Here is a 9,465-nt window from a genome sequence, read left to right on the forward strand (position 1 = left end):
GAGGACTGGCTGCAGGAGCATCAGGGTGGAGCTGTGTGGGCTGGAATCTTTCAAGAAGAGAAGAAAAGCCATTCTCTTACTGCTTCGAACATAAAAGTGAGATTCAGAGTGCTTATGCATTTGAATATTTCTGATAGGACGTCATACAGATAAAGCTTTACTGCTGTTTCAGAAAGCCAAGTTGGTGAGGAGGGCAAAATCATGCTCAGCTTAGTAACAGTGTGTATATATTTCAATGATTTATGATCCATTTCATAATGAATAGACAGTCCTGTATGGCAATGTACAGTATGTACAGCAAGAGCTGGTCATGTACTCCATCTACAGGCTGCCTACCTGACACACAACATGACTGGCATGATATAATCTCCAAATAACATATAGGCTAACTCACAAAGACTAATTCTCCTCAATACACACCATAACTTGCATAAAATAATCACTGCAATTTTAGAAAACCAAAAATGGCATTTTTATTTATACTTAATTTAAAAATAGGAGCAATCAAATATTAAAAATAAATAATAACATACTATAGGCTATATAATAATAAAAAACTTTTTCGAGCTGCATAACATCTTTCTCTCTGTATATAGATAACATATTATTACATGTAAATATTTAGATATATCCCCTAAATTTATTTGTTCATAAATATTTGTGCACATTTCCATTTGTGCAAGGGGTACATAAATGATTAATTATGAGCAGTTCTGTACATGCACACATACACAAGGAATGTTATTTCCTCTTCTTAATTAAAGGGTTGAAAAGTTAATGTGTCATTCAATAATGTCGCAGCAAAAGTGCATTAGATTATGCTACAGATAACAGATAGCTAACATAATTAAAGCCAATTTGGGAGCAGTGCTATTTTAGTATCACCGAGACACAGTTTTTCTTAATATTTTGATTTGATTTTTATATTTTCTGTTATCATTATCCTTTTTGTTAAAGTAATTCTGTGTGATTTTGTTTAAAATGCGTTTTTGTCACTTTAAAATATGCTTCAATAATTTTCATTCATATTTATTTCAGTTTGTTGTAGTTAGGCTATTTTGGCCCATCATGTTAAACTACAACAAAAAAAAAATTTAAATGTTGCCTTAAAAACTAGCTGAAATAAGTCTAAATTAATAAATACAAAACTATATATTTTTTATTTGATATAGGCTACTTATTTTTTTTTTTATAAATGAAAATATTTTAATGGTTTTAGTTAACTATAATAACCCTGGTTGTGAGTTTAAATGTTGCCTTAAAAACTAGCTGAAATAAGTCTAAATTAATAAATACAAAACTATATATTTTTTATTTGATATAGGCTACTTATTTTTTTTTTTTTATAAATGAAAATATTTTAATGGTTTTAGTTAACTATAATAACCCTGGTTGTGAGTTTTGATATCAACCGAATCTCATGTTCTCTACGTTTACATTATTAAAAAAAACTATATTCATATATCATTTGCATCATGATGCCAACGCACATTTACATAGACTCGTAGTATCTTCTACGTCCATGAGGGGGTGACAAATCTCCCCTTAATGATCAGACTGGGCCAAATATCCTTTAATATAAAACATCATTAGATGCGCATACACACAAAACTCAGATCTCTGAGAAACCGGACAGTCTCAGAGAGTTGATGAAGAGATGCTACACTGTGAATATGTTTAGAGCTCATTGACAGGGACGTGGACTGTATTTTCCGGGTTGCGCTGGTCTGCTAGAGAGGCAGATTCAGGGGAGGGACGCCAGCAGCAGCAGCAGCAGCAGCAGCAGCAGCTCCTTTAGTCTCTGCTCTCACACAGGGAGAAGACACAGGGCTGACACTGATGGTGCTGCGCCTCTGAGAAAAAAACTAACACTTCACTCGGGACAATTCACCTGAAATTTGAGGGAAACCGCATTGGGACACTATGGAGTGAGTATAGCAACTATTCTTGATTTAGTGGGCAGGCCAGTGCGCCGCTGGCCCTCATAATGAGTGAACGGAGCCACACCTGCAAAACATCCCAAGCTCCGCTCTTCTCTTGCAATTCATTTAGAGTGCGAAGCCTACCTATAGCGCATTTAAACGGTGTTTTTAAAATAAGGCTGTTTTTTCATTTAAAAATGAATTTGTTAAAACGCATATCGTTTTGTTGCTATATTTTGCCGTGGTGTGATTGGTACAGCGGATAACGGTATGACATCCAGCCTCACACATGCGCTCACAGAAATAGGTTTCTCCTTCATGGCTTTGACACTTAGTGCAGTGGTTTACATGCCTAATTTAAAAACAACTTGTCTCTTTTTCTTTGAGGTACTGAGTTACAAAATATGCTATTCATACAATGTGCGTGTCTGTGTACACTGTACAGTATGTCGCGTACTGTATTCAGTGTTGGGGGTAACGCATTACAAGTAACGCGAGTTACGTAATCAGATTCCATTTTTCAAGTAACTAGTAAAGTAACGCATTACTTTTTAATTTACAAGAGAATATCTGAGTTACTTTTTCAAATAAGTAACGCAAGTTACTTTTTTTTCCAATTTATTGATTGACAGCTCTGGCTCTCAGAAATCAGAAGATGTTACTGTAGTTCTAAAATAAATACGAATATGCATTAATTCATCTCACTCACAAAAAAAACACAGATTCAGTATTCCTCAAAATTAATAAGAGTAGTGCAAACCTGCAATAGCTAAATGTTAAACAACACAAATATCCTTTATGTATTTAATCCCATTCTATTAAGCAATGTCTTTGCTTCTGAGCTTCGATGATCCAGTTCAACCGTACTAACAAGCACAAATTACTCTAGACAAACGTTTGTGTGTTTTTGTTTATTGCTGAAGTGTGTTGAAATGTCTTCTTCTGCATTCTACTGTACGGATGTAAATGTACTTTCCCTTCAGCCTGAGGCTTATTCATTTCATTTTTGGTGTGAAAAGGCTTTTATATTTGCCAAAAATAGAACTTGTTTATTTTAAAAACAAACAAGCAAGCCCTGTCCAGATTTAAAAAGTAACGCAAAAGTAACGTAACGCATTACTTTCCACAAAAAGTAACTAAGTAACATAATTAGTTACTTTTTTATGGAGTAACGCAATATTGTAATGCATTACTTTTAAAAGTAACTTTCCCCAACACTGACTGTATTTAACCACGACTGCGATTTGAAAATAGACACGAGGCCGCTAGTCGGTAGTAGTGCTGATAGTGAGCACTACAGCACGATTGTGACTACAGTAGACCTACAAAAAAAGTAATAATATCGAGTAACTTACGTTTAAGACAGAAATCCGCCTTTTTCCGCCACTAAAATTGACCGAAAAGAAGCCAAAACAGTAGCTTTGCGTCTGGTCTAAAGAAGCAGTCAGCACAGAATAAAATCTGGGTCTGGAACACTGCATAAGAATGGACGCATCGCTTTGTTGGAAATCCATTCCGGGTTTTATATTAACCGCTCCATTCATAATAGTGAGCGAAAACCGTGTCATTCGTTTGCGGTTATTTTAGCGATACAAAACAGTTCCTTATGCTGCAAGATAGGCTACTGCGAACTGGTATTTGCTATAGTATTAATTTAAGTTACTCTCGTATTTATAAACACACTGGTTTGTGGCGCAAATAGTTTTGTTACTGTTTACTGCACTTTGTTATTATTTTAGTTATGTAGCGGCTAATGAATCGGAAGTCGTGAATCAGTTTGTTAAGGCTGCTTGATATGGCAAACTGATATTTCCTATAATATTGTTTCAACTATCGGAATCATAAACGCGTTGATTTGTAGCGCAAATAGTTTTACCATTTACCAATAGCAGCTAATGAATCGAAAGTCTCGCACATTCAAAGAAAATACCTTGCTTCCGTGTTGCAAAATAAGGTGTAGAAAGAAATTCAGATGCTGTTCTAAAAGCTCCACAAAATCAAACAACTCCGCTTTCATTTGAAATTTAGACAGTGCTTGCAAGTTTAAAGGGGTCATGTGATGTTGCTAAAAATAACATTATTTTGTGTATTTGGTGTAATGGAATGTGTTTATGCGGGTTAAGGTTAAAAAAACACATTATTTTCAACATACTGTACATTATTGTTTCTCCTCTATGCCCCGCCTTTCTGAAACACATTGATTTTTACAAAGCTCATCGTTCTGAAAAGCGAGGTGTGCTGTGATTGGCGAAACACACGGCTGGCTTGAGTGAGCGGCGGACGGCGGGCTTGAGAACGGCTTGGCCGGCGGATTCGACGAAGGAGTGGCCGGCGGGCTTGCGGCAAACGTAGACGTGGGGGCGTGTTAGAACGAGCCATTTTTTTCGCGTGGTTGACTCTTTTATAAAGAATATCTCTTTGGATTTGAGACTTTAGTCTTTGCAACTTTACAGATCTTCTTTATGCACCAAGAGCTTGTAACACTTCAAAGAGAAAGGAAAAATTGAAATCGCATCATATGACCCCTTTAACTAAAAAGGCATTAGGTTTTTGATAATTTGCATACTACATTGTGAATGGTGTGTTTTCTTGCATTAATTTGCATACCGAACAGTGGTGGATTTTTTTTCTCTCTCTGAAGCATTTCTCTGATTCTCCTAACTTTTTTTTTTTTTTTTGCTGTGCTGGTGCTTTCTAGTAGTTATTTGCAACATTTCAGTATATTGTAGACTGAATTAAATTGAGCAAGTTTTCCCTTGTGTAATGCATTATGATTTAGTTATGACGCAATGGAAGTAGTGGCAGATCATTACTTCTGTATTGTGATGTACACCTGAGTGAAACTGGTTTTCAAAAATGTAGAAAAAATGGGACTTGGTTCTCTTCATCAGTTGTTGAATGGACAGAGGCGGAGCTTGTGGTTAACTGTAAGAAAGGGGCAGGGTTTAGCTGAATAAATGATTGGAGGAATCTGGCATACGTCACGTATGGAAAATTAAGATGACATTTTGATTATGACAAGGTCAAAATAGTAAAAAATAAATAAATAAATAAAACATGCATGGATGAATTGTTCACAATAAGAAACAGAAATTTCCATTTCATGCCGTCTTTAGTGATAAGCAATGATAATGAGTAGAGATTTCAATTGATTGACTTCAGAATCTCTTTTTTTCCCCCAGTGTCAGCTTCAAAAAAAGATTTCTGTCGGCTTGATTTCTGTAAGCATGCTGCGAGCTGTATTGATATGTGAAACAGCCTAATAATCCATGCACTGAGAATCCTGTTTCCCTCTGTGAAACTGAGAGGATACATACATCATGACTGGGGCTTTAGCTAGAGGAGCAGAGACAACTGCCGGCAGACTTAATTACTCTAATGTACTACACCAGAGAAAGCGATGAGGGGTGGGCTGACAGTTGCTCCTGGAATCTGAATGAAAGGCCCTGCCCATATCGGATGACACATGCCTCTCCATTAGTGACTCGCAGGGGTCTGTCTGAAACCCCATAAATGACCACTGCATTCACGGGAGGATGAAATTAGGCGCTGCTTTATTGGCACAATGAAAATATCTTCCCTGAAATATGATCTGAGCTACTTTTAGCCGACAAAAATGTGGTGGTAATTGTATGGATAAACTTATTGTGTATTTTGGGGACTGCGTGTTGCATTTTTATGTCCAGAGCAGTTCTGGCGAAATTTGAGAATGCCAAAGCTGCTCTTTTCTCTTTCAGTAAATGCAGCGTTATTATCCTCAGGCTTCAGCGAGAAGGTTGATGGGCACATCCGTTCCTGTTGATGTTGCTTTGAAACTCAGCATGCATACCATTTCCCCACTGTCGTCCTTGTGAAGTGCTGATTTCTGCCACATGTGCTGAGGAATGCTGGGAAGCTTCAAAGGATTCATCAGACTCCATGTCTGAGCTGAGCCCTAATGAACAAGCCTGAATCTGCTTGGTCAGGTTTCCTCGAAGATGAAGAAAACTGAGCGAGAACTGAAGCAAGTTAAGAAACCCTTCCCTCCATTCTTTAAAACGAATATATCCTTTGCTCCTCGCTTCCTGTCCATTTTGCTATCCTCTTCGCTCTGTTATTCACTATCAGTGTGAAAGGAGCTTGGGGTTATCGCATTTATTATGGCCGACACCCTTTACTGACAATATGGGGTGAGGTGGTATAAATTAGACAGTGTTCTTTCACTTCTATTCATTGAACAGTTCATGAGTAAGGCCACAGGGATGTGCCTGTTTCCCTTGACAGAGTGGTGTTGTCAAAAATCTGTGCAAAAGCCGTTTAGTGTATTCTATCCTTAAAGGGACAGTTCACCCAAAAATTATAATAATTTACTCAACCTCCGCTTGTTCCAAACCTGTATGAGCTTCTTTCTTCAGTTGAACACAAAAGAAGATATTTTGAAGAATGTGGGTAACCAAACAGTTGACAGTAGCCATTGACTTCTATGATAGGCCTATTTTTTCCATCCTATGGAAGTCAATAGGGAATGGTAACTGTTTGTTTACTCACACTCTTCACAATATCTTCTTATTCATTCCAGTGAGTCATACAAGTTTGGAATGAAATGAGCGTGAGTAAATGATGACAGGATTTTCATTTTTGGGTGAACATTCCCTTTAATTTTAGTGCAAAACACACAGACACATGTATTGCTCGGTCTTTGGGTTAGTAGCACTAGCAGAATCTGGCCTGTCATCTCCCGCTGCTCAGCTGTGTCTGTGACCCTATAACCAGACATGATTACTGTGCTGTGACTGTGCTTCTGTCTGTGAGGCTGTCATGAGCCCAAAGGCATGAGCAGCCCTGCACATGGGTTAAACTTACGCTATAAATCAGTCAGTCTATAGAGCCTGAGTTCATGCTAAGCATGTCAGTTCTTTCCCAGTGAGATTTGTTAGTCCACCGATAGGCTGAATTATCTTTGGACATCTTTAAACAGAACATGTGACAAATCTGTGGGAATATTTGATGATTTCAAACCTTTTAAAAGATCACCTGTGAAAGCCTAGAGGCCTCCATCCTTCTCCTCTCCTCCACAAGCAGCACTAGTAAAGGTTAAAACAATAATCTCTTGGCATTGAAGTAGTTAGCCTTGACATTTAAGTGTGTTTTACTGAGTTATGGTTATTAGTTTTGTAGGGTCATTATAGGAGCGTGGCTCATTAGGTGGATTCTGCTGCTGGGATGCAGACTTAATTAGACTGAACATTTGTTATATTGTGGCATTCATTTTGTTTGGTTGATGTTAACGCTCAAGGTCTTTGGGTCATTCTCAGGAAATGATGTTATCCGTTTCCTCATTAATTGTTACTTACAGTAGAATTAAATGGACAGACACCGAACTTGGTCTTTTTAATTGAAAGTATAAAATATGTGATTTGATAATTAAGTCCATTATTCGTTATTTTTGTACTGTAATCTTCAACCCTGTTAATAACTCAGAAAAAGACAACACGGAGCTGAAAGCAAAATGTCATCAGTTATATATATATATATATATATATATATATACATATTAAAAAATATAAGAAATTACCGAAGTCATGCTACCAGAATTTTTATATCTTTTCAGATTATGTTAAAATAAAATTCTACATTTCAGAATTATTTTAACAGGGTTAAAACTATGTACTGTAGCATTTTAAGAGTTATGATGATTAATCAGTAGTGTGCAAAGTGATATTATTGTAAAATAAAAATGTAAAATATTAAAAATAATTTTTGTTAATTGAAATTAACCTGAAATAAAATTAATTAGTATTAGATTGTATTAGATTAAAACATTTTAATGTATTTTAAATGTCCTAAATGTCTTTTAAATTAATTTTTATTATTTGAATTTATTTATTTATTTTTATCTTGTATTATATAAATAATAAATAAAATAGATCTGTGTGTGTGTGTGTGTGTGTGTGTGTGTGTGTATATATATATATATATATATACAGTGGGTACGGAAAGTATTCAGACCCCCTTAAATTTTTCACTCTTTGTTATATTGCAGCCATTTGCTAAAATCATTTAAGTTCATTTTTTTTCCTCATTAATGTACACACAGCACCCTATATTGACAGAAAAACACAGAACTGTTGACATTTTTGCAGATTTATTAAAAAAAGAAAAACTGAAATATCACATGGTCCTAAGTAGGTAAATGAATAATAATAATTCATTTTGATATCCATCAGATTTGATGGAAGACAGTCAGGAAGTTGAATCCATTTTGTAAGTAGACCACAAATGAGTGATCTGGTGAAGATCTGTCTTGAATAGTCCTCTTAATGTCTCAATGTTTGCGGGACACTCCCGCAGTCATGGGGTCTCAAAGCTGCTCTTTGTGCCTCATGCTTTTTCACTGCAGGAGGACGTTTGTTCATCCACATGACCTCAAAACATCCCTGAACTCAGCTGAGAGGCATGAAATGATCTAACTGCTGAAACTGTTAGAAGAATGTATTCGGACTGAGATGAGGTGCTGCTTTATTGAGTGGAAAAACATCTGTTTTAGTTCTCTGATGTAATTTCTTTAGGGTGAAAGGCATGCCTTGAATTCCTCCTTCTCTCTAGACTGTTTTCGAACAAGTGGTGCATGTCAAAAGCAGCTTAATTAGTGAAATATGTGATTAATTTAGCATCTAAAAAACCTGAAATACCTGAGGAAACAATAATGTCCTTTTATGGCCCCAATCCTTTCAAAATCATCATATTATTGCAGCCAGGAGAATAAAAGACAGATGTGTAAACATTTGTGGATTTGTATCTGAACCTGTTACTTCGTGTCTTTTGGTTTGTTTTACCGGTTGGTTTGGAGTAATGTAGCAAATGTGAACATTCTCTATTCACCGTCAGCCAAGATTAATTTATTCTGTCCTGGACAGTGGGGGTTGCTGAGAAAAACTAGTATTTGGCTGTTTATGTGATCACAAGATGTGACGCAACCTTCAGGCTACTGACATGAGTCTCATATGAATGTACATTTTAAACATCAAAAATAGACATTTATAAAAAAAATCATGAATTTAGTAGTAAGTTCTTTTCTTTACTTTTAGCAATAAGTAAATTATTTAGTGACAGTCCAAACAGATTAAATGAAAACATCTTCATCTACTGCTCTAAACTGAACGTGATCCAAAAGTATTTTTAAGCCACATTTAAAGGGGTCATATGATGCGATTTCAATTTTTCCTTTCTCTTTGGAGTGTTACAAGCTCTTGGTGCATAAAGAATATCTGTAAAGTTCTAAAGAGATTCTAAAGAGATATTCTTTATAAAAGTTAAGAGTCAGCCACACCTACCTAAAATGGCTCGATCTAACACGCCCCCACATGTCTATGTCACGATGTGGGAAGATTTGCATAATGCCGCCCAAATGTTCACGCAAAGAAAGAAGGCGTAACTTTTATTCTCGCTGTAGTATTGTTGTTAGACACTTAAAAAAACATCTTACCAACAGCAAACTTTTGAATGGTAATACATTGACTAAAAATTGCACTACTAAATTACAAATTGCACTACAAAATTAGTT

The sequence above is a fragment of the Sinocyclocheilus grahami genome, unplaced genomic scaffold, assembly GCF_001515645.1.
Source record: "Sinocyclocheilus grahami isolate Dianchi unplaced genomic scaffold, SAMN03320097.WGS_v1.1 scaffold165.1, whole genome shotgun sequence".
In the NCBI taxonomy this organism is placed as follows: domain Eukaryota; kingdom Metazoa; phylum Chordata; class Actinopteri; order Cypriniformes; family Cyprinidae; genus Sinocyclocheilus; species Sinocyclocheilus grahami.